At 38.2% G+C, this 26,335-nt stretch overlaps 1 protein-coding gene across 4 annotated transcripts in view; it reads left to right on the top strand.

Annotated features, from left to right (window-relative positions):
• The window catches only part of lingo2 (leucine rich repeat and Ig domain containing 2), a 308,406-nt gene that overhangs the window by 45,868 nt on the left and 236,203 nt on the right, over window positions 1–26,335 (top strand). For all 4 annotated transcript variants that reach the window (XM_084719682.1, XM_084719683.1, XM_084719680.1 and 1 more), the window contains exon 2: window positions 12,455–12,527. The gene's annotated coding sequence lies outside the window, so the exon portion shown is untranslated. The remainder of the gene's footprint in view (window positions 1–12,454; window positions 12,528–26,335) is intronic.

Below are 26,335 nucleotides of genomic sequence, written 5' to 3'. Positions count from 1 at the left end.
ATACTGGAAAATCAAACACAAGTCCTTAGCAAACAATGACTGCCTGAGGCCTACAACCTATAGACATGAGCAGATCCCTGATATCTTCCCTGATTATGTTGTAGTGGGTCTGTACAGCAGATATCATCACTTGAGTCCTACTGCATGATAATACATGGGCACATGCAAACATGCTGAATGATTAAATCTGTTTTTAATCAAGTCCCTTTGTGGACTTCAGCTCATGAGGCCTGAAGAAACTTTCCTGGACACCTTTTAAAAAGGAGCATATCCCCAAGATACACATACTGCCTTCACTAATATGTGGGACGTCTGCTCTGTGATGTGCCTCTGCAAATCATTGTTCAAAAGAAAGCATAGCTTAGTGATCAAAGTCATGTCTTTGCTGATAGGCTGGAAACACTTGGCAGTTAATCTGGCCAATGCACTGAAGAAAAAAAACCTGCCATGTAAAACAATCTGAGACTTTAATGGTAAGTTTAATTAACTTTTCAGTGCTTTTCAAGTGCTTCAAGTCATGAGCAATTACTATATAACAGTATTACCTTTATTCTCAGAAGGAACAGTTAGTGTTCCTTGATTTTTTTTTTTTTCAGAAAAGTGGAGGTGGTTCCAAAAAAATATAATCTTGGCTCACCAGGGTGTACCATTAAATGTTTCTTTCACATCTTTAACAGTGGGATGTGTGCAAACTAAATTCTTGCACTGCATGAATTTGATATACGTCTTAAATGCTTAAATAGGTAGGTTGTTATGAAGAAAAGGCTCTGGTTTATTTAACAGGAATCCAGGTTTAGTTCTCAGCCTCACCTACGAAAAAGTGTTTGATCTAATTACATGCAAATGTAGAAATAAAATGTAGATGTTAAGTTCATCTAGCCATCTTTAGTTTTTTTTCCAATGTTATTTTCTATGGTTTGACCACATTTATTTGGCATAAAAATGTAACTTTATCTACCAGTAAGTCATTATTTGGAATCTACTCAGAATTATCTTCAACTCTAAGTACGCCTGTTTGCCAACTGCCCCCATATTGCATGAAGTGAAAACTGTCTTTAGTGGGCAATAAAAGTGAATAAATAAATTCAGGTAGAATTGCTTTGAAACTGATCAATAAGAAATTAAGAAAGAAGAATTAATATATCTTATATTTAATTTAATAACTTAAAAAATATATATATATTTTAAATTGCAAGTTTACATTTATTTGCTTGCTAGAAGTTGTCTTTTTCACTGCTTTTTTAGACATTATTATGTTTCCTTTCTGCCACGGAGTGTTAATCACCAGAACAGCATGAAACCAGCAGTAGTAATGTGTGTGGCAGAGCCCACATTTTCACACACATACATGCGCACCCCTCATGCAAACAAATCAGGGACTCACTCGTGTAAACATTGCTTTACCGTGCTAGTACTACTTTTATTAAGAGGAAAGTTTTGTAAGGCTACAGAACAGAATAGTTCAAGAAGGGCAGCCAATATGGTGGCAACTGAGGAGCACAAAGTTACGATGTTAAATTACGTTTTACATAATAGACTCCAACTGCAGTACATTTAATAACATTTAGACTTATACTGTCATGGATTGTACAGAAGATTTTATAAATAGGTGGACAAGGCAGTCACATAACCACTGGTCTTTGTCAGAGTTAGAAAGTAAAAGAAAAAATGCAGCCAAGGCTTTGCAGTGAAAATAATATAGTTATAAGATGATGATTTCAGATGTATTGTCCCTGTTTCCCTCACCCTGTGAAAATGAACCTTATTTGTTTTAATGTTTGTAACATAAACTGTCTAAAGTAAATAAAATGAGTTAAATGAAAATGCTGTTTGGAAATGAATCAGATTTACACTGTGTTTGGAAGTTTAAACTGTTCTACAGTTATTTTCATAAGTGATAGACGTAGTTGATACAAGCGATGCATTTTTTTTTTTTTTTTGGAACATTATAGTTTTCATTTGAAATTAAGTCCAACAAATCTCATTAAAATGAAAGATCTTCACAAAAGCAAACGAGAAATATAATCATTTACAGTGTGTTTGTCACAGCATATGATGATTCTGATTAGACTTTATGCTCTGATGGCGATGCAGATCTGCTGTGTATTAATATTACAGTGGCAGTATTGTGTTGAAATTGCCATTTCAACACAGCCTCTTCTCAGACATTAACTCAGCTAATATATATAGGCTGAATGATCATCTTCTGCGGTACATCCAATTCATGGAGTATAAGAAATTGATTTGAAATGCAAACATTACAATTTTCTTGCTTCAGTTGGTAGCACATCAGTATGCAGAATGAATCATGGATATAACCACTGAAATAGAAGCCCTTCCTCAACGGATACTTGAAAATTGTGGCAATTCTATAGTTGTATTATTCCTTTGAGTCGTTGTCTAGGAGTACAGAATTAACCTTTTCACATTTTAAATTTGTAGTGATTTCATATCTGAGGAAATTATTATATATATTATTCCATATTTGTTCCCCAACGAATTTCGTCTCCATATGTATGGGTTCAATTACAGTTTTACTGTCCTTTTATTGATTTCTTGTAGCCAACATTAGGCTACACGTTTGGGATTTGCTAGAATATTAGTGAATTACATACCCCCCCCCCCCTTTTTTTTTTTTTTTTTATTCCACATAAATGAGTGTGTATTTGCACTCCTGATATCCTCAGATGAAGTACTGATCTAGACCTGAGTGCAATAGCCCACCTCAGTCACCCTCTACCAGTGATGTAGCCTAAGTGGTACAGTATGCAGGTATAGCAGGAGGTGTCATCAGGGGCTGACAAACCCTAACAAAATGACTGTAGCAAGTTAAAAATTAATTTCAATGTGTTTTTGTGTTGTTACACATTTTCCGTATCGGTCCACAGTTGGAGATTTGAGTGTGCTACTTCTGAGGGTCGTACTGATGAGACATAGTGGCACAATGGGATACATTGTTCTACTTTGATGGGTTGGATACTACTATTTTTACATCCACATGAACCAGTTCAATTTACCACCCAAAAGGACTACAGATAGCTATGTGACAAAACAACATTTTCATGTATTTGTTAAACTCTGGCACTGCTAACTGAGGCATCCAGCAAATATCTATTTTATGACCATGATTTTGTCTGACAAAATAAACAATAAAGCTTAATGACAAAAGCTGTACTGTGTGATCATAGAGAAATTCACAAAGAAGTTATGAGAGACCATCAGTGTGTGTCTTGGCGCATCATGAGCACATATCAGAGAAAAGCTGGATCGCCGCTGCGGGAATACAGAATGTATGAGCTCTGGATAAAAAATAAGTAAAAATAAACAAGGTTTACTTGCATGAAGCCTATCATGATTTTCATTTGTTGCTAGAATACTGACTGTTTCACATCTGCCATGAAACTCTGAGCCACAGTGAAAGGAGAGTAGAGGTGATGTCCATAAATATCTTGTTTCGCCAGTCTAATCCCAAGATATTCAGTTTAATATGATAATAAACAGAGAAAAGCTGGGAAATCTCCATATTTGAAAAGCTGAAAACAGCATTCTCTAACATTTGTGCATGAAAAATTGATGAATCATTAATCAATTATCAAAATAGTTTAATAATTATTTTTTACAACTTGAGTGGCTGGATTAATTAGCCTAGCATGGCATTTTTCTTTCCCGGGCAGAGCAGATAATCCTTATCATTGAGCCCTGTACATGCTATGTTACAGCACACATGTCCTGCACCCATGTCATGGTCCTGCATTCTCAAAAATATGAGGCTCTCTCTCAGTGTTACCGCTATACCAGAGTCTTAACTGGACCGTTTCCACCATTTTTCTGCAGCTGTGTGCAGATCTCTCCAACACTATCTGTCTCTGCTGTGGCATTTAAAAACCTCGACTGGATCCAGTGTTCTCTTTCTGTTCTAAAGTCTTTGTACTGTGGCCCACATACAGATTCCTGAGATTTAAAACCTCTCAAAAGTATCTGCAAAGGTCCCAGTGGGAAAGGTGGCACTGTTTACAAGACTGCTCTGCACACTTTATTGAACGACTATTATCTCAATCAGGAATGCCATCCCATTTAAACAAATTCATGAGTGCAAAATGCCTTGCAGAACTTATGAGGCCAACCATGATTGGTTACAGCTTTAAAGGTGCAGTAGCTATTCCTGAGAAAGATAGCTCATTTCCAGGTTTTCAGTTTAATTGATTCGTTGGATTGGAAATGAGACTCAACTATCACCTGTCTCACTAACCTGTGATTGGTCCTTTCTTATTCAAGAAGATCCTCTAAAAAAGGCATTGAATAAAGTACTCTGTAGGTATCGGTATCACTTTAAGGGGACTAGTATTGGTATTGGTATTGTAAATTCTTAAATGTTGGGTTTTCTTGTTTGCCTCTTTTCCTCTTGTAGTTTTCTATGTCAAGGTGTGTAATGTAGTATTTCATTATTTTAGCACTGAACATGTTCATAATGAAAGTCTCAGTAGCTCTCTTTGAAATTAGCCTTAACTATATCTCTATCTCTTCATTGTCTTGGTAAACGGAGGCCGAAACAAACCGGGCCTTTGATGTCTCTGCCTGTAAGGCTCCGTTATTGTAATGAAACCGTATTGCATTGTCTCAGCACCAAATGTTTGGCATGACACAACACAATACTTATTCTAACTGAGGCTTGCTGGCTTCCGCAGGTTTCAAAGCTGCTGGTGCTTTTTGTTTCTCAAGGGAGTTGCAGGCACTCCCTCACAGAGCCAAACAGCTTTCAGGCCCATCAATTATTTAGCGCCTGTTGCCTTCAGGGAACTCCTGAGAAATTATGATGATGAATGCAATCAGGAGACAGGAAATATAAATGTATAAATCTATACTTTTCATTGTAGCTTGAATATCTCTTGATCAGAACTAGGAAGACAAAGATTGATTGATATGCTCTGACAAAATCTGAATGCTTTGCAGAATTCCCTATCCATATTGTTGCAAAAAAAAAAAAAATACAAAATCACAAAAAGCACTTCGTTAGTTAAGGGAGGCCTTTGAAAGGATTACAAAAGGCACTCTGTTTATAGTGGGTAAATACCCATGTGATGTTGAAATGTTTCCCCTATTCTCCCTGTCTGCACTGAGTCCTTTATTATGAATAAGCATGAATGTTTTAAGACTGATAACTAGTTGAACATGCAGCCAAACAAGAACATTGTTTTTGTCTCTCATTGAAATTTTATAAGAGGACTAAAGGATGGGTCTTTAATGGACTATATGGATTTTATTGAAACACTAAATAACCTTTTAGAGCAGTTGAGGACATTTCTTCCGGGCCATGGCTGCAGTGTACAATAGGAATTTTCCTTGTGTTTATGACACAATAACAGAGAGGACCTGAAATGGCATCATTGAAAAGGTAACATGAGGGTTGGGAGTGTGCAACCTATGACTCTCTTTGTAGTCTTGCTAAAGAAAAAGAAGATGATAACATGGGCGGCAAACCCCAACATAATTAGAAGGCGTAGTCAGTAAAGTTAAAGTTCAAATTCAATCGTAGAGAAAGGCCTCATGGAACCTCACAATGCAAACCAAGATGGTGAAACAGTTTGGATAAACATATACTGTAAGTACATAATTGTTTTGGCAAAAACCTTTATGTAATGTTTGCAGCTGTTCTGAGTATGGGAGACCCCACTGGACATCCTAGCTAGTCTGTTTTTTCCCCTGAGGTACACAAGAATGTACAAGGTGCAGCAATAAAGAGGCATGTGCAACTGTGCACATATCTGTTGTAGGGATTTTGTTTTTTGTTTTTTTTAATAAATGTTCAGTGTTTTATCTCCTCTTTTTTCTTTCCACCCTTCCAAAATGACAAAATTGCTTCTGATTCTGCAAGAAGTGCCTCAACTTGTTTCAGAAGTGTCCCAGAAGCGATTCTCCACTCTGGTTCCATGGAGAATACACACTAGTCTACAGAGTCTACAGAGCAGGTCGAGCTGGGTAGCAAGTCAGTTTTCAGAATGAAAAAACAACCTGCACAGATGATCGTAAAAACGGACAAAAACTAGAAGTAACAGCTCGCCAACCAGTCAAGTTTCAGTTGACATCCGTGCCTGTCCAGGCTCATATAAAATGAGCAGTGAAGATCTTGAGGGATTTTCATGAGAGGTCTGAAGTGTATTAAGTGTATTTTTTGGCAAAAGAGACTATATTGAAATGTATGATTCCTGTGAATAATTTCCACCGAGAAACGTGACTCTGAGACTGTTTTTAAGGAGGAGTACAGAGGGCTGATAGTGTGTTTCAAGTGTTTTTGCAGAACATTATAACATCAGAGTGCAGTTGACTTTTGACTTTTTGGATATAAATTGTCATCACCTCTTTATTTTACTTTATGATTTGTCATAATTGGCCTATTGATTCTTAAGTTATGGTCAAAAACATGTTTTGTGAGGTCACAGCACCTTGAGCTTTGACCTCCAAATTTTAATCAGTTAATTCTTGACTCCAATAGGACATTTGTGCCATATTTGAAGAAATTTCATCCAGGTGTTCTTGAGATAATCATGTTGACAGTAATGGGTCATGGGAATGGGATGGACATGAGGTGACAGTGCCCTTGACCTGTGACCATCAAAATATTGTCACTTCCTCCTTGACTGGATATTTTTACCAAGTTTGAATAAATTCTGTCAAGGCTTTCTTGATATATCACATTCACAATAATGAGACAGATAGATGAACAACCCAGAAACATAATGCTTCTGACCATGGCTGGTGCTGTCACAGAGGGATAAAAAGAAATAATTGAACTTTGTAGCCTAGTTGCTGATGGCAGAAGCACAAAAATCGAGCGGAAATGACCAAATCACAAATCAACAAAATCAGGCAGGCAAAGTGCTCCCTTTTCTGAAACACTAGGGCATGAAGCTGTGTGGAGGATGGATCAAGACTGTGTTGCAGACACGACACCACAGAGCCATAACTGGTGGAATCGAGCAGTTACAGTCTGTACAGCATACAGTACTCTTTATCCTTAGACCCTCCAGACTACTGGACTCGTAAGCAACTGAATGCAAGGCAGACTACTTCATCAAAATATGAAATCGAAACTTTTTCATCAGTGTCACACTGTACAATTATGGTGTGATCCAATGTAATATATGAGCTCTGTGACAGACAATGACAAAGAGGTGTTGGCTCACCTTCATGGTAATTTTGAGTGTCGTTTGTGTTTTAGCTTTGCTTCATTCCACATTGTAAGATACAGCTAGTATTTTTTTAGTGTGGGGAAAACTTTGTTTGTACTGACTGTTCTGACTGTCAGTATATAACTATTTTCTGAAATACCCAGTAAATCCAGCAAGCACAACATTCAATTTAGATTTTATCAGTTACACAGTGAAAAATAAAAGTGATAGTCACAAAAATAAACAGCAGTTGCAAGTCGAGGGGTGGGAGGTAGAATGTAATGTCCTCTGACGTGCAGCGGAAGGTGTGATTTTAGCTAAATGGCAGCGTATTTGGCTGCCAGAGGAAATGGAGATATGCCAGTGTAGCAGTACGTTAGGTTCAGCTTTAATCCAGCTTCTGTGAAGAGACAAGCAATTGCTGAATATATACAAGAGGTTGAAGTAGTGAGACCTGTATTTTATCAAGATTCTATTTTGTAGCTAGCAATGTTTCTTAAAAGCCTTTATGTGTGTTGTATGTGTTATTATGGGAAATGAACAGAGCAAAGCTTTTCTTGACAGCATTTGTTCAAAGTAACCAAAGTAAAGATATTTTAGAATTGGCAACACTCATTCATGCAGGAATTCTGGGTAAAATAAAAACACTGCAGTAATTCTCAAACCCTGACAAGCCTGGTCCAGTGGGGTTGGAACTCCCAAAGGGTTCGCGAGATAATTCTGAAGGTCCCCAAATGGTTTTGGAGAATAAATAAAATAGAATAAAATAACGGGCATAAGGGAGAAGTGCTCAGAAATATGCAAAACACAGCTGGTCTCAAGAAATGTAACAATCACCTCACTAATGGGTAACTATAAACCAGCCAAAAATGACAATGACCAAGATAAACAACCATATTTTAATTAGACACAAACACTAACAAAAAGTAACACATGCATTTTGTAACTACATACATATATGTGTATATATATATGTATATATGTGTGTGTATATATATATATATATATATATATATATATATATATATATATATATATATATATATATATATATATATATATATATACATGTATATGTATATATATATATATATATATATATATATATATATATATATATATATATATATACATATATGTATATACATATATATATACATATACACATACATATATATGCGCACTGGCCTATTCCTTAAAGGAGTTATGCTAGAATTATGAAAGAATGCTTCAATAAAGTCCAATAATAGTTGATTATTAAGGCAGTTATGGTTAACTGCTATCCTATGGAAATAGGCTTTGCCACCATGGTAGGAAAAAATCCATACCTTCACAGCCCTAGAACCACTGGCCTAGTTATCAATGACCTCAACAGATATTTCCTGACTTGATATAACTTGAACAAAGGCAGGAGTATATGAACAAGACTGTGACACTCAACAGTATCCTGTTCTTCACAAAGAAGGGATAGACTCCATCTCAATGCAACCAGGGCAAATTTGAAAGGTGAAGATCTGAAAATGACCAAAGGCCAATGTAATAACGTGAGGGGGAGCTGGGGAAAGTGTGTGTGTGTTTGTGTGTGTGTTTGTCAGTGTAGGTGTACAGCCACATATAGCCGAGTGTGAGCCCAGTGGTAATTTAGCAGTTCTCAGCAGGTTGTCTTCAGGGAAGAGCTGCTATGGACAGTAGGTTGCTATGTGAAAGTGTAAGTGTGTGTGTGTGTGTGTGTGTGTTTGGCAGCGTTTCATTTCACAGTGAGAGTTCTGCTGACCTTGGCATACTCAAGATTTCATCCCAGTGGTGTCTCATCCCCCCTCTTCTCCTTCTCTTTCTCCCCGTCCTCTCACCCTTACTCCGCCCAAATCCTCTTCCAGGACAGCGCTATTCTTCCCCTCCTTGTGAAGAAGAGCCAAAATGATCCAGCAGATCCAGAAAAAAGGCGCAAGCATCTCTAGCTTTCACGTGAATAATTCCTCATAAACCTGTGATTAAAGGAGACAGGACAGTGGTTAGAGTTTTCAAGTGTGAAGACTACAGCCAATAGTAAGCCTAGATGCAATCATTAAATGTTAAAAACTCCTGTGGCTGTTTGACTTTTCCTGTCATCCTCATTTCTGCTGGCTCATACCTTTCAGGGTAAACCATGCCAGAGATCTCATTATTTCAAAACACTGCTGTCAGAAAAACAGAGATGCAGTGACTGGCAGATTGAGGTTTTTCTGTACTTGTTATTTTTCTCTTAACTTCAAACAAAATTTCATCAAATGTAGTAGACATAGTGAAAAATATAAAAAGTTGAATGTCTTAAGAAATGAGCACACAAACCAGTATCTGCATTATTGTTGGATTTAGAAAACACTTTTTCCAAACAGAAGTTAAACATTCCACAGTGAGCATGAATTGTTTTAACATTGGAAATGACAGAGGGGAAGTTTTGAATGCCACTACACAGAGGCATATTTCTCAGCATTTAAAGTGCTACAGGTTGACAGCAGTAAAACCCACCCAGTGTTGCTGCTAGTCTTCCTATGGGAAAACAACTGGCAAAGCAATTCAACCGAAATGACAACAAGAGCTTTTTGTGTTGTTTGTAAAATGTTTGACATTATATGTACATCTGTGTGCTGAAAATTTACAAAATATCCATGAGACTTGCTTCTTTCTCAAAGGGGGTTGATAATATAATTTCAGATGGGGTGGGTGAATTGAATACAGTTTTTCATCATGATATATGTAATTTGATCATGATCTCTCATTGGCGAACTGAATGAATGAATTACCTGACAAATCAAGGTATTCCATCCAGTTGATGACAAAATGCTAAGTCCAACACTGCCACAGAACCCTTTTCTTTAGGTAAACATGTTGACTTTTTAGTGGGTGGAGTTTAAGTGGAGGCAAAACTAATCCCTAAACCCATTAGCCAACACTAGCTAGCAAGCTTTGTTGGTGTGAGTCTTAACAGTGGCTCAGAAAAATCTGAGTTGTTCTGATTATACAAGTTCACTCACTGTCCAGGAAGGAAAGTGTTACGTGAAAAGGGTAATGCATTTTGTTACTGCTCACACATATCTCCCAGCTTTCGTCTTATGCTGTTTAATCATAGCAGTGGCAGGTGGTGCGCATAAAAACATCACTATTGAGCTGTTACCACTTCGATTCTGGCACCCAACAACACACTTCTTTTTGCCTTCAGCTAACATTGATGTAATCATGACGTCAGCCTATGAAGGATCTATAAAGCAGGGTTTCTTAATGGAGCTTAAGACTGAATTTCTCGAGCACCGAATTCACCTGTTTGCAGATAAGACAGATCACCTTATCTGTCCCCGAGGTCCAACAAAAAAGTTGATTCATTTTTCCTGAAACCTTTTCTTCTCAGCCATTCAGCATTCCATGTTAAACTACTGAGTTATCCACTGATATCACTAACTTAACCTAACAGCACAAGCATTAATAGCAGAATATAATTTCTGCAACCCTCTCGAGCTGCCACTAGTTGCCATGCAACCAGGAGCTCTCCAGAAGCCTGTCGTTCCTAACTTGACAGACCCTTGTTGCGGGGGTGCGGTTTGTCGTTGTATCCTGTATGGGACTAAATGGAACTCTGCTTGTCAAAGTGCCAAAACAGAAAAATACATTTGAAAAATTCAACACCAATGTCACTTACCAGAAATCATGACCTGGTTACTCAAGATGATCCTCAGACCTTGTGACTTCCTTCCTAGTAGAAAATAAGTAGTTCTGGTAGATTGTACTGCAGAAAGAAAATTGTTCTGGTGGGTTCTACAGTAGAAAGAAGATAGTTCCTACATTAAGCTGCACACAACAAGGTGTGTGAATTTCATTTTGAGAACTAAGTCATGATGTCTGGAAAGAGACTTGCACGAAAACTAGATTGATCTAGATGGTGATGCTCATTCCTCTGTAACATTGTCAGTAATGGTCTAATGCAACTGGATATTTTAAGGTATTAGCCTCCTCCTCATATTCATATTGGAGCAAACTATATACAGGCAGAGAAATGTCACAGAATAAATATTCAAATCAGCAGGGACTCTGCAACCTGTGGCTCCAGAGCCTCGTGTGGCTCTTTTGCTCTTCTCTAGTAGCTTCATTCATTCTAAAATATAGAAATGAATGATGGTTTTTGTTTTTTTCTGTACGTTTATCATAATTTTTATAGAATATATTATATAATTTATAAAATGATTCTTACATTCTACAACGGTAAAATGCCCAGCCTATACACCTAATAATAAATAATGTATCAATATTACCTCAGCTAAAATACGTGTCATAGCATATGTCTATGGCTCAGCACCGTTTCTTTTAAATTTTGTCAGTGGTTAGTCTTGAGTCTTCCTCAGTTCTAGATGCTGAATCCAAAAAAAGAAAAGTCTCAAAGGAAAATAAAGAATTTAATAGTTGTAGGGCCAGACAGATGTTTTTTTTTTGTTTTTTTTTTGTTTGGCCAAAAATGGCTCTTTTGAGAGTAAAGTTTGCTGACCCCAGATGTTACTGATCATTAACTCCAGTTGAAGGTCATTTTATCTACTAATCTCCTATTTAAAGAAATCAGAGGATGTACAGAATAAGCTATACTATGTTCCTGGAAGGGATGCACAGCTAATGAAAATACTATTGAAATTACAATATGGCCAAGTGCAGTATCCAAATCACAGAAGTTGCAATTTTATGTTGTGTTGTGTTATGTTTGTTTGGTATAGAACCCAGTAAATGCCACATAAACATGATTTTTAACAGTTTTCTTCAGTTAAAATGAAAATTATGATGCAAAAAACATGATCCATCCCTTTAATCATGGCTCATATCACAATCTCACGATAACTGAAATGTGATTTTTATATATCATATTGCACAGCCCTAATTTCTGGATTCTGTACGCCAGCCTTCTCAGAAGTACGAATCATATTTTAATATATTCCAAGCCTTAATAGAGTCCAGCAGGATATTGTCTTTAATGAATCAATAAACTCACTTAAATCTAATTTTGAAAAAGCCTATGTTATATTGTTAATAATCATTTCTGTCCCTTAATGTACAGGGAAGCATTGGTTGGAGGTGTGTAAAGTCTAGGATTTCCATGTGTGTTTTAGGCGTCCAGCTGATGCTCTTGTCCGATGTGATGTAGAGCACAATGAGTGGATGACACAAGCTTCCTGCGTGCTGACATTCCAAATGTTTCTCAAGTGTCTGTCTTGTGGAATAACATAAGTCATTACTGCGTGTCCTTACAGAAGTCTTCTCTTTTTGTGTTTCAGACTGAATCTGTGTAGGCACCTATCGTCTCTCCCAGCTTAAAGCAGACATGTTCTTTGCCTCTGTTCCAGTATGGTAAGTTAATCTTTTGTGTCTCTATTAGCATGAATAAATGTGTTCCTCAGGGGAAAAACAGTAGGGCCTCATGCATGAGTTGTTTAAGATTTTGATAACCTCGTGTTTGCTATGAATATTCTTAGTGCTATTAACATACACAGGTCAAAGAGTGCGAGACACTACCTGCTTTAAAGAAAATCTATTCTGAAAATAAGAGAGCCTTTCATTTAGGGAAATGGATGTGGACACCAGGATAATTGTCAAAGATGATAACCTGAGCCTTTTTGCCTTGCTGCTCTTGTTTATCTTTACATATTTTGTCAGGAAGAGAGACAAATTGGACACTGGGAGCTGTGACATGATTGATAGTGCTTCTGGCATCCGTGCACTATGTCAGATTCCCTCTTGAAGATGGTAGTTATTTACAAACTCGCCCGCAGGTGCATTGATAGCGGGTGAATCCGTGGGAGGCTTTTCAAAATAGGCCAGCAGAACACACTGTTCTTTTCAGATAGAGCTTTTTTGGATCTGCCAACAGTAAGAGCAGATTTAAAAAAAAAAAAAAAAAAAAAGACAACATTGCTGTTGACATCTCTTTGTCAACTCAGCGTTATAAAAACAATGTCATAATGATGTGATGAATGTTAGCAGCCAGTCTCTGATGTGCTACTGTACACAGCTCTTGAAGGTTTTCAATCGACAGTATTTAGAGCAGCACTAGATGTATGATGCATGTATAGTGGATGAAATATTACAACATTTTTTTGTGTTTTTTGTGTGTATAGGCTGCACATTTTTCAACTGGGGAATGTAAGAATCACTTTAGACCTATGATATTGGTAAATTAAAGTAAAAATCTGATAAAATGACCACTATTCATTTTGATCTCTTTTTTTGTCAAAGCCACAGGGAGCCACAGGCAAAACATCAGCATGTGGCCACAGGTTGCTGACCCTTGGCTTATAGTAATCAAGTAGTCTGCTTACAGTGTTCATTTTTTTCTTTACTGCCATGATTTTTTGTTTTTTACTACTGTTTTTTACTGTAGTTTTTTACTACTGTTTTTTATACTGTACTGTATTTCACAGTAACCTTCTGGCTGGCTACCTGAGGCTGCTGCTGCATGCACATTGGAATCATGACAGGAATAAGAAAGTCATTTTCTTTCAATGTGACACATTTTTTATAAATGTTACATTACAGTGTTGCCCACAGTGATGCAAGAACTCTGTATTTTTTGTTTCGAGTAAGTCTCAAACACTTCAGGCCCTGGGGCTAAACATTGGTATACAAGTGTTGGTTAGGGAAATTGCAGCTCAGGGGCACAATCCAGAATCATTAAAGCCTCGTACCAATTCCTGTCATTGTGCTTAACATGATAAGAGAAGCTCACAGTTCCATGCCAACTGCCGTGCCTATTCAGCAGCCCCAAATTGTACTGGCTAGGTGAGGGGAGGACATGGCACAGTGGAACGGGAAAGCAATGGAGCATGATGTAGCCAATTATTCCAGAATCTCTTGTTAATTATCTTTTTTTTCCTTTTTTAAACAGTGTAAGTGGTAACTACACTGATACTTTTTTATTAAAACATGAGCAGGTTGTTTTATTTTAATTGCCAATACGACTAATCAAAGACAGGGTGGGAATGTTGCCTGAGGTTTATGGGGATCTAGTAAAAACCTGATAGCTGTGGGAGAGTGACGAAATGGAAGCAGACGTTGTTGTTACTAGCCTGCAGTTACTGGTATTGTGATGACAGTAAAAATGATCTATACCAACTGTAGCTTTTCAGGCAGCTTGTGAGTCTTTGAAGACATATGAAATGCTGAGTGTGGAACACAGAATGGAGGTGCAAACAGTAATTTACCACCTTTTTCACCCTTTAAAAGAAAATCACATTTGAAATATTATTTGTGCTGTTGCTACTATCTTGGAAATGGTCAGGCTTGATTAGGGAAAGGCAAAAGGAGAGAGTAAAAGTGGGTTTGATTGATCATGTTTAGTGAAAGATGCTCCACTCCCCAATACATCAGAAAATGTTAAGAGGGAAAGGTCAGCTGAGTGGCTGAAATTATCTTAAAAAAATATGTATTTTTCTGTCATACTTTATGTGTTATTTATTATAAATGGAAAAGTGACACATTTCAAGTAATCGCACGGCTTGAAAAGAAATTGTTCCAGCGTCTTGGGAGATTTACTGGGGATGTGATGTTGCATGTATTAACTTAGAGACCTCAATCAATGCAAAACAAAGCTAATTTTGCTCCACATGCTCAAACCATTAATCTGTTAGTAGCTCAACAAAGTGTTACTTGATAACATAATAAAAAAAATATTATTACTGGGTTGTATTTTTGGGTACTGAGCTCTGGTTCATTTTCATACATACTGACTGAAATGGTTACAGTGTATATGGTTTTAACTCAGACAGTCACTTGAGGCCTATCAAATAGAGTTCATTGCCAACAAAGTTTGTGTTTTGATGCCAAAGTGGATAAGGATAAAAAATAAAATTAATGGGAGTTTGTGCATAAACAGATAAAATTGGGGCAAAGAGCTGTTTATTTGATGATCTAAGCAGAAGTCTTCAATGTTTGAGGATTCTATTAAAAGATGTTTTGAAGTTGAAGTGACTTCACTTTTAAGGTGTCAATATGCTAATATCACCAGATTTTTTTAGATATTGGAGGCAGTACTACTTATCTTTTTTAAAAAAACAAAAACAAAAACAAAACAAAAAACAACTACCTTGCAGTGAGTTTGAGTAAACAAAGTCTTTTTTTTTTTTTTTTACCTCAGAGCCAGCGACAGCAGTGGCTGAAGGAATTATGTTTTCGGGTTGTCTGTCCTTAAAGGCATAGTTCACCCAACAATGAAAAACTCAGTCATTATCTGCTCACCCTCATGCTGATTGAAGGTCAGGTTTAGTTTTTTAGTCCGCAAAACACTGCTGAAGTTTCACATGAAAACGGCGTCGCAGAATCTCCCAAACCATGGAAGTGAATGTCGACTATTTTTTAAACATAAAAAAGCAACAGAATAAAAACATAAAATGCCTCCATATTGTTTGTCTGGTATAATCCAAGTGTCCTAAAGCCCTGAAATGCCAAGTTGACTTGAAAGATGTCACTTACACCATGTTTTTAGCCTAAATCTTCACGTTCCCATGCACATACGCACTGTCTGAACTGGGTGTGTGTGGTGTGATGATGTGCGAATGGCATGTTGGGGCTTTAGGAGACTTGGATTACACCAGATGAGCAGTACGGAGGCATTTTATGTTTCCCTTTTTGGTTGTTTTTTTCCATTTGAAAACTTGTCTCCATTCACATACACTGTTTGGGAGATTCTTGAGAAACTCCAGCAGTGTTTTGTGGACTAAAAGACTAAACTGAGTGTGAGTAGATAATGACTGAATTTTCATTTCGAAGGTGAACTATCCCTTTAAGTCTGTCTGTCCCATTCTTGTGAACATAATATCTCAAGAAGGCCTTCACAGAATTTCTTTAAAATTGGCTCAAATGTCGACTTGGACTAAAGGAGGATGAACTGATGTTGGAGATCGAGTTAACTGTGACCTCATGAAACATGTTTTTGGCCATAACTCAAGAATTCCTCTGTTAATTATAACAAAAGTTCACACAAAGGTCAACTTCACTGTGACATCATAATGTTCTGCAAAAACACTTGAAGCTCAGAGTAGTACAGAGTACAGTAGTCTGTTCTCTTTTAAAAATAGTTTCTAAGTGATGACAGCATGTTTCTCACTGGAATCATATTTTCCATTCCATTTTGGCCAAAAAAAATGCACTTAATACCTTTTAAATTCCTTCAAAGTCCTCACTACATACATTATATGAGTGTGGACAGAGATGGAGGTAACTCACGCAGAAAAATTCTGCAGTCTTTTGAAACTTTAATGAGTCTTATTTTTGATGTATCTGGCTTGACACAGCTTAGGAACTGCTACACATGTAGCTGATAGAAGAATGTTCCCTAAATACCATTTTAAATGACTCCCTTATATTGATAAATGAAATAAAGAAATTGTGAATAATTTCTGTGCAGCCACAGAGAATATGTTAACCTGGTTTCAGGCTCTTGAATCACTGCCCACATCTCAGATCTGTTCATTGATTCAAGTAGGTCTGGTGTTGTGCCCACTGACAGCAATTTCTGCCAGTTGAAGTAGCAGTTCTTTGTAGGAGCTTTGTAGGTGAGATTAAAGGGGCTTTCAGACAGCAAGACAACAGGGAACATGCCGCTGCTGGCTACCTCTGAAACCTACCAGCCTGTAGGCTACTTGCTTCTGCTATCCACCTTCTGTAATCTCAGGAGCTGAATGTATTTGTAGGGTTGTAGCTTGAAATAGTTTCTCTAGCTGGTATTTCTATGGTTACTATGGTCACATGATGACCTGGGGCAGGAAGTTGAAAAGTTGAACCATCATGAAATCTAAATAAAGTGGCAAATAACTATGGAAATCTATGATAGCAGGGAGCCTCCCCCCTCTTGGACCTTAGTTTTTACATTTCCTCTCTCCTTTTCACTGTTGAATCAATGCAAAAATTCCCTCAAAACTCAAAACTTTTTTCTGAAGCGTTAGTGTTTCTGACCAAATGCATTGTTCATTTTTTAGACACAATTGATGAACTTACAGATCAGCTGTTGAAACATGTATTTATCAAAAAGCAAAATGTTTGCACACTTGTAGATTGACAGGTGTGTAGGAGACCCTGGGTCAACAAAGAAAACAAAAAGACTCCTGCACAGTCTTCTGCACATTTAGTAAAAATGTTTCAGTACAATGACCTTCTTCAGGTAATGTCAAACACATATTCATAAAACAGAAGTATGATGTGAAATATGGTACATTTGTATTTGTTAATGTTTTGTAGGTTTTATGGCAATTGTTTGACTAAACGTTGAATTTTAAATGAACCTGACTTCAAAGCTGACAGCCAGAAGCCCTGGAGTGAAGAGGTACTGTTCTTAATTATTAATCCTGTTTCATGGATTCGCCATGCTGAACACCTGCATTGTAGTTTTTGGAAAACAAATAGAATACACTGAGGTCAAACAAGTTTTGACAAATTTTAATTGCTTTTGGCATTTAAACACACAGTTGAAGCAATACAATAAAATTATACAGGACACACTGCATGACATGCTGCATTCTGCAGTATTGTAAATGAATACAGAGAAACAAGATATTGGTAACCAGACATTCCATAAGGGTCTGTTTTGTGTCTTTGATTTATGCAGCAGAAATCAACCAGGATTCAATAATTCAATATATTGGCATTGAACTCAGCTGAAACTAGTCTATGTATTGTGTTCAGTATTGTGTGTACTCTTGAAACCAATACCTAACCCATATCTACATGTACCTTAACCCTGTTTTTTGCGTTTCCACAGCAGATGGTACTCCTAAATCTAGGCAGGGTTGTTTCCAGGGCTTCAGGGATAACCCCTTTAACTTTCCCAGCAGTTGGAAAACAACAGATGAGATTTATCTTGGTTTTAAGAATCTGCAGCACTTATTATTAACTGACACACTATAACCTGGACTGTACATTTACTGGCGTTTCATCTTCTTTTTGTCTGAGTGTGGCCATTTATTTCAACAATGAGATGAGCTTTTTTTAACACAAAGCTACAGACAGCAAGACAAAAGACTGCTGAAAAACTCTCAAACAACCAAACAACTCTAGTTGTTCTGACTAATCAGTGGTCTGCAGTGTTTTAACTCCACCTGTTGTATTGGCTCAGCTCGTTTGGAGCCTCATTTGAGGGATAACAAGAAACAGGATGGAATGGAATGGTTCTCTTGGTAACATCCACAGGTTTTGCCCATGGAAATTGTAGTGTATAATGAACTGAACTGGACTGCTTGGTGGAAACATGGCTTAACAGTGCCAATGGGAAGCAACACCCTACTCAGCTCATTTGTTCACATAGACAGTATAATAAATACTGGACGGAGCCTTCTTGATGTCACCCATAGTTTTCTGAGGAGCTGGGGGGGTGGCAGAAATACCCATAATGCACAACTTTCTCTGAGCCATGACTTAATAAATGATACTAAAAATGTTCAGCCCATTTAACAACAGTCTCATGAAGCCTTTCATTCTCCTTGTGGACATTCTACTTGCTTATTCTCCACATAATATTACCCACCCATCTGTTTCTCTGTCTTTCATCCATATGTAAGATTCCCTTATGTAAGTATGTATGTATGTTCCCTTTTACAACACTCTCCTCTGCTTCCTCTGGTTGCATTTTATGAAATTCATCCCAGCATATACTGTACACCATAACAGCGGCAACACCCACAGTAACCAAAATCACAGTGTCTGGCTTCATATCACCATCATACCATCCTTTACATTTTGTAACATGAACAATTACACAGGAGTTTCCATATTCCTGTGTTTAGAGTGGCGTATATCAGGGTAATATTATTTTGGTGCTTTTGTTGCCTCCCTAACTTAGTTTGTCCTAGTTTGGATTCTCGTGCTCCCTGAACCACTCTTTGGCAATTTGAACTCGATGAATCCTGACATTATCATCTTGGAATATGCCTGTGCCATCAGGGAAGAAAAAAAACCCATTGATGGAAAAACCTGCTCATTCACTGTATTCAGTTTCCCCCAGTCAACCTGTAACATCATCAGACTTTACTAGTTATTATTTCATGGTTGATTTGCTTCTTTGGTAGGAAGAATCACATCTATCTTTTGACTTGCACCTCATATTTTCTTCTCTACACTCCTTAAGGTCTGACACTAATATCATATATCTTCTGAGGCTAAATAATGACAGGCTGAAGTGGTATTTGGATGCACCACATACATTGGTTACATTTTCTCATCAAGACTGGGTAAAAATTGGGCTTGGTGTGGCTGATTAGGTCTAGTTTAAGTACCTTTTTCAAGAGGAGGTGAAGTAATCAATACAGACAATGGTTCCTAAATGGCTGCTGTGTGATTCACACTGCAAAATGATCAAAGACCCCATGCCGTGCTTAGCCTGTCCCTATCCAAGAAGTGCTTGTTTTACATTTCCTCCAGCATTTCACTTAAATGTCCCCGTTGTTCCATGATGCATGGTGCAATTTGTTTTTTCTGTTTCTGGATTGGAGCACATGCCTTTGTGCACTCAATAAAGACTGAGATCTTACATTTTTCTTTGAGATAGGTTTAATGAAGCCCTGGGCACAAGCAAAAAGGCAGCAAGATACAGACAGGCCTGTCTGGTGTTGTAATCCTGTCGAAGAAAACAAGTTTTTTATCAAAGTGGATTTACCATGTCTGCACTGCGGTGAAGACAATACAAGAGAAGACTTCATAGGAACCTTCATAGTTCAGTTTTCGTTGAAAGATCAAAGTCAGGATTAAGTATACTATGTTTCACAATATGCACAGTCTCACAGGCACACATAGAAATAAAAAAAAAACCAAAAAAAAAAAAACATTTGATGTTACCTTTTAATACATTTGAACCTCAGAGCCTACCTTGGAGTTCAACCCTGACAACTAATCTTTTTGACGCCACCTGCTGCATACCTGCACATGCAAACCAGCGTAGTGTGTTACCGTCTCTCTCTCACACATCATCATCACTTTCCAACCCTGATACCACCAGGAGCCCAGCAGCGGCTGGAAAGCACGTTCCCACATCAGAGGCTCTTCTGGGGAACTGACAGTCAGCAGCAGCATGCCATAGGGTGAAGAGCTGGCAGAGCATGAAATGCATTAGATTGTATAGAGATCAACGGGAAACCTGAATTGGGTTAGAATTAAGATTGTCACCTAGCTGTAAGCAGCAGATAAAAACAACTCTGGCGTGAAAGATGGAGTCAGTAAAAAAGATGCTAAACTTAGAATTATCCTTTATAACGTACTTACCTTTAAAGGCTGGTTTAGATGCGTTAACTTATAACAGTGAAACTGAATATCTGTGGTTGCATAGACCACTGTAAGCTTCAAGCTTAAGTTTTGCCCTTAAAGCGATAGTTCACTCAAAACTGAAATTTCACTCAATATCTAGTCACCTCTGTTCTGATGTGAGGATGGGTGAAGATCTCCAGTTCACAAACCACTCCCAGAGCTTCAGTGGAAAACAGCGTTGCAGCCAAATCCAGTACAACTGAAGTGAACTGTGACCAGATTTAAAATGGAAAAAAAGAACACAAAAAACCACAAAATCTCTCCATACTGCTCGTGTGGTGTAATCCAAGTGTCTGTAAGCCACAACATTAAAATCTGACCCAAAAAGACGCCATTTACACCATGTTTTTAGCCTAAATGTCAGCTGTAGCCTCTCAGACGTGATCCTCATGCACACGCCTGAAGCGGGTACACAGTACAGTAGCGTGCCACAAGATATATGAGATATCGTGATACCTTCAGACCTGTGTTTACATGCTACCTGGACTCGGACAACGATTCAGCGACAACAGACAACAGAGAGAGATCTACTCAGAAATAGTGACTTGTTATGTGCACAGTTGACTTTCCAAACTTTCAATAAAGAAGAAAATGTCAGAGGACTTTGATGTAGAAGAGGAACATTGTTTCTTTGCTGCAGCCGTGCTGCTTGGGTGAGAGCTTGCGTATCTGCTTCAGGCGTGTGCACGTCTGAGAGACTACATTTGACATTTAGGCTTAAAACATGCTGTAAATAGTTTATTTTTGGGTCAAATTTTTATGTTGCGTCTTACATACATTTTAAAACTGCTCACCGTTGACTTCAATTGCTGTTTTCCACTGAAGCTCCACTGAGTGTTTTGTGAACTGGAGATCATCACCCATCCTCACATCAGCATAGGGGTGAGTAGATATTGATTGAAATTTCATTTTTGGGTGAACTATAGCTTAAAGCAAAATTTCCCCAAGCTAAGGGGAATACTCAGGAGTGTTGCATAAAGCCTGTTAGATTGTCCCCTTACCTAAGTGTTTAGACTAAGGCTTTCACAGCAGTTATTGTCATAATACAACACATATGCTCTTCAGTTACCATGGTTGTGCTTCACTCAAGTCATTTTTAAATGGTACCAGAAAGCTTCATTGTCAGTTGTAAGATAGCTTAGCAAACACAATTAGCTCAACTGTGTTAGCTACCTTTTTCAAAAAGGACGACAATGACGATCAAAAAGAAAAAGAAGAGAAAATTGTAGCACAATCACATAATTCAAACTAAATTTAACCCAGCAGCCATAGCAAATACACAGGCAGAAGATGGTGCAAAAAATAACTGACAAAATCAATGTCAGAAATCTCCTGTTGTATTAAGATATAAAGCTATGACAGGAAGAATGGTGAAACACTGACATGAGTCCACAAAAACCATAAAATAAATAAGATATAGCTAAAATTAATATATGAGACAGAGTAAATGTTTGGCTAGCTAGCTGCAAAGTTGCTAGTGGTAATGTCAAATCTATATGCTCCAACAGGTTTCTAGCATTGCTCATAGTGTCCAGTTGGTTTTCCCTGTCCTGAAAAATGTGTCTTGGTATCTGCTTTCCCTGTTCAATCACCATAAATTTGACTGTTATGTTCCACTAATTATTTCACTTTTAAGGCTCCCTTGAAATTTTCTGAGAAAAAAAACTGCTAAAGACCTTCTTGTAACACATAAGGGAATACATAAGTAGCTAAGGGCAAACACTTAAAGATCAAAGGGTTTCTCCCTTACCACATCCTAAGTAGATTCTTGTGGTGATTTTCAGCAACGCAATCAATCCGAAGGCATCCTTGGATGAAAATTTAAGGGAAACCTTAGCTAAGTGTTCCTATTCAAATGGGCAATGCTTTTATATTTTTTATTTTGGGTTGATTTGTTTATAAGTTGTTTTGTGCGTCATCAACTGTCAAATGGATTTAACACGTGAAAGTGCAGTTTGTTGATGGCAAGGTGGAGCCTTTGATAGTTGTTCTCAGCAGTAACTTGGGAGCGAATGTGCAAGAGAAGTGATTATCGATCTCATTGATCTGACACTGTGGAATTTATGCTCATGCTCGCTGTTGTTTTCTCTCAGATTTTAGAACCACTGGTGCAGGTGCTGCAGTGTCACTCTATGTCACTGACAGAGTGTGGCAGAACTCACTTGCCTGTTGTGTTAGACGTGAATGTGTAGATAGCAAGTAATGCATAAATTTGAGCCCAAGTGATAACAGAGTGGAGCCACGTTGTGACAACATTGGGGCGTTGTGACAATGCAATCAATCATTGCGGAGAGTTGCAGCTGACACAGACATGATGCATTCTTTGTCGGAACTTTTGAAATCACCCACTGAGACACATTCCAACTGTATGTCTGTTATCACTGTATCACTCATCTGAGAAAATATAACATTAATTCATCAGATTGAGGCTGACTAGCTCAACCTTTGCATCCCACTGTTTTCCAACTGCATCAATTTGAGTTAGAATTGGAAATTGATAGATTGTAGGCCATTTGTCATGACTAATCTATGATGCTTTTATCACTGACTCGTTTGACTATCTCCAAGTCCCTCCTCTGTCTTTCTAATGCCAGTTGATTTGTATTCCCACTTCATTTGTCGTTTTTGTTGCCAAGGCAATAAGGGGAGGTTTGACAGCAAGGACAGAACAGCTGACATTTGATTGACAGTGCAATGTTCCAGGAGAGAGGCAGGGAAATTATCTGAATATTCAACATAAGGATTAATCCTTGTCCTCATGTACTCCTGAATATCTTCAGCCTTGAAAAAAAGTGTTTAAAAGTGTTTATTTTGGAAGTTTGAGTTAATTGAATCATATTGTTGAAGGGCTGTCAACAATGCTGACAGACTGTTGAGGGCGAGAGTATTGGGCAAATTGAATACAGTTCTTCCCACATAATTGGCTCAACCAGCAATGAACTCAAAGGTTATATCCTGTATTTATGGTGAAAAAGCTCCCTGCTAAAGTTGCAGTAAGTAGAAAGCCTAAAAACGGTTGATTGTTGAGTCTCATTTAGGTCGTAATCTCTCCTCTCTCTCCTACTAGACAAGCAGCACACTCTTCATGTGGGCACGCAACAGTTTACTGAGGCAATCGTGAGCAAGCATGGACGGACAGACATATGCTGTGTGTAATAAAGTGCATACCTGACAGTACAAACAGTGGATGAGGAGGTAAACTACATTTCAAAACAGAGACATTCAGTTTGAAACTGCAGAAGTACTGAGAGCTGAACATAAATAGACTTTTAAAAATGTCTTTCTCTTCTGCGTGCTCTCCTGCACACATGAGCTGAGTATCACAGCACACACTTGTTCGAGGGAGAGAAAAGGAGGCTTGTCGCCATTTGGCTGTGGTTGGCGACACATGACCGCAGCCTGCTTGGAGGCAGGATGGGCTTGCTTTGTCCCCGCTCCAGAGAAGGTCCATCTTGGGTGCTATTCGTCACGGCATGGCATGATAGAAACAGTAATGGAAATGCAACACAGCGCAACACAGTTTGAATTGACTCACCCAAAAATGCCAGTGTCAAAGCCCATTTGTGTATTTGTGTGTCGGTACTGACAGTACCAGAGAAGTCGATTCTTGTCTGTACATCCCTCCTCTCTTTACTCTCATGACTTGACTTACATACAATACATTTCTCCTCTGGTCAGCAATCAGTATGGACAGAAGACTAATTATCTTATTGTAAACAGTATAGCTCCTCCGTGGTTGCTGCTGCACACAGGTTTACAAGTAAACATTAAGATAAATCCACTTTTTGATCCCAAAAGTTTAAAAAACAAAGCTGAGCTCTTATCTGGCTGGTCCGCAGGGCCACAATTTCTTTGTGGGTCACTGCTGCAAAGGTTGAGGTGCCCTTGGCAAAGCCCTGCCATAGATGTGAATGAACAAACCTGAAGGTGCTGTCAAAACTAACTGCCCTACCCAACCTTTAAAGCACTATAGTTGATGCTAACTTCAAAGGGCCAAAATATATAGGGATGTACCGATCGACCGGCCAAAGACCGAACCGGACAGTTCTCAGCGTGACCAGCCTTGAGGGGTGACTGGACAGTCAGCGTCACATGTCTGATTCTGTGCCCGTCATTGTCACATGTTCTGCACGATGGTCACGTCATGTGCACAGCAGACAAACTGACCATAGTATCACACCCACCACAGCGCTGATAACAGCTACACACACTCAGACACATGCTTGCATGAAGTTGATGTCAGCGACAGATTCCAAGAACAGGATAAAGAGAGAACAGAAGTCTACAATGAGACAGAGCAGCTGACAGTGTTGCAGAACAGCAGTAAACTGTGTAGCTCCTCATGCTAATGTTAGCCAGCAGCAGACTGCTGTTCACAGACTCCTGTTCTGGCTGAAGAATAAACAACCTGTGTTGATTTGTCTCCTCAAGCATTTTCTCATCCAGACTTGTTTAACTTCTGCGACTGTTTTTCTCACAGCAAAGTTTTACTGCAGCAAACTGTTGCACCGCGTCAGTCTCTGGTTTGTTTACATCTGCTTCCACAGGAGATCATGTGAAATTGCGTCCCACCAAATCCCAAGATTCCATGATCTTGCAAGGTCATGTTTCCCCTATTCATAATCTTAATATAAAAATATAATAACGCCTGACAGTAACCTGGAGGACAATGTTTGTGAATGCTTTCAATTACAGTTCTTAGACTGAAAATCGGAATCAGGCAAAATCTGAATTGGCAGGTCAGACCTTTAAAAAAATCGGTGGTAATCGGAATCAGCCAAGAAAATTGAAATCGGTGCATCACTAAAAATAACTGCATAATTTCAGTAAATATAGAAACTTTGAAGATTCCTGATTGCAACAAATAGTAAGTGCCATTTTCAGTTACAACAATGACTTCATTCAGCAAAAGAAGTTTGCTTGTCTTGCTTAATTCCTATGCCTGCCTTTTGGCTTAACATCCTGTACAGTTTGATGTTTTAATAAGACAGAAATCAGTTCACTCAATGAACTCTACAGCATTGAGCAGCAACACCTTAAGTAAGATGTAAGGGCATCTCAGTCAGCCGTCCAACTTCTCCGTCTCTGAAGCCATTGCTCTGTGTCTCATTTCCCAGAGTATTGATGTCTTTAAGTGAGCTTCCCAAGTGCCTGAAGGGAGTGGATCCTATATAGATTGCTTTCAGGATGGTGGGACACAGCCGACTGGTGTAGCTCAACAGTAGACCCGTGGCTGGTCTTTCAAGAAGTATTGGAGTGAAGGAGTTTTGGTTGATAAGGTGATATTGACATTGTTTTTGTTCTTAAAAAAAGAAACAAAGAAAAGAAAACTGAAACAGATTGTTTTTAAAGTCCAGGAGCAACATGCAAGAAACAAAATATACTTTACCAAACTTGTTTTTGTCCTCAACTAAAGCAGCATTTTCTAACAAAATCAAACCTTAATACTTTTTTTTGTTTCTTTTTTACTTTACAGTACATTCACAATCACAAGTCACACAGGCACAGTCATAATCCAACTGAGACATTTAACCATCTGCAAGTGACAACCTTTAGGCATCATCGGTGGATCGCTTACAAATATAGGATAGTTCTACTCTGTTGTCGGGGTGGAGAATCAGTCTACACAAAAAAAGTCACTAATGATACAGGGTAGTCTTAAAGAAGATATGTGGACACAAACATTGGCTCTGTCCACACGGATGAAAGCGCTGGTTCAAAAAAAAAGAAAGGCAGAAAGATGGTTCACTATAAAGGAAAGTAGAAAAAATTGCAACAAAAGAAGAATCAATACTGTTGCTCTGCAGCATGGCCATGCAGGGAAGTGAATTGGATAGAGCGCTTGGATGGATAAGTGTAGAGAGTCACTGGAA

Source organism: Lutjanus erythropterus, chromosome 5 (assembly GCF_056507025.1).
Source record: "Lutjanus erythropterus isolate fLutEry1 chromosome 5, fLutEry1.hap2, whole genome shotgun sequence".
Classification (NCBI taxonomy): Eukaryota; Metazoa; Chordata; class Actinopteri; order Lutjaniformes; family Lutjanidae; genus Lutjanus; species Lutjanus erythropterus.
Note: the sequence above shows the minus strand (reverse complement) of the source record. Positions and strands in the feature narration are given on the sequence as shown.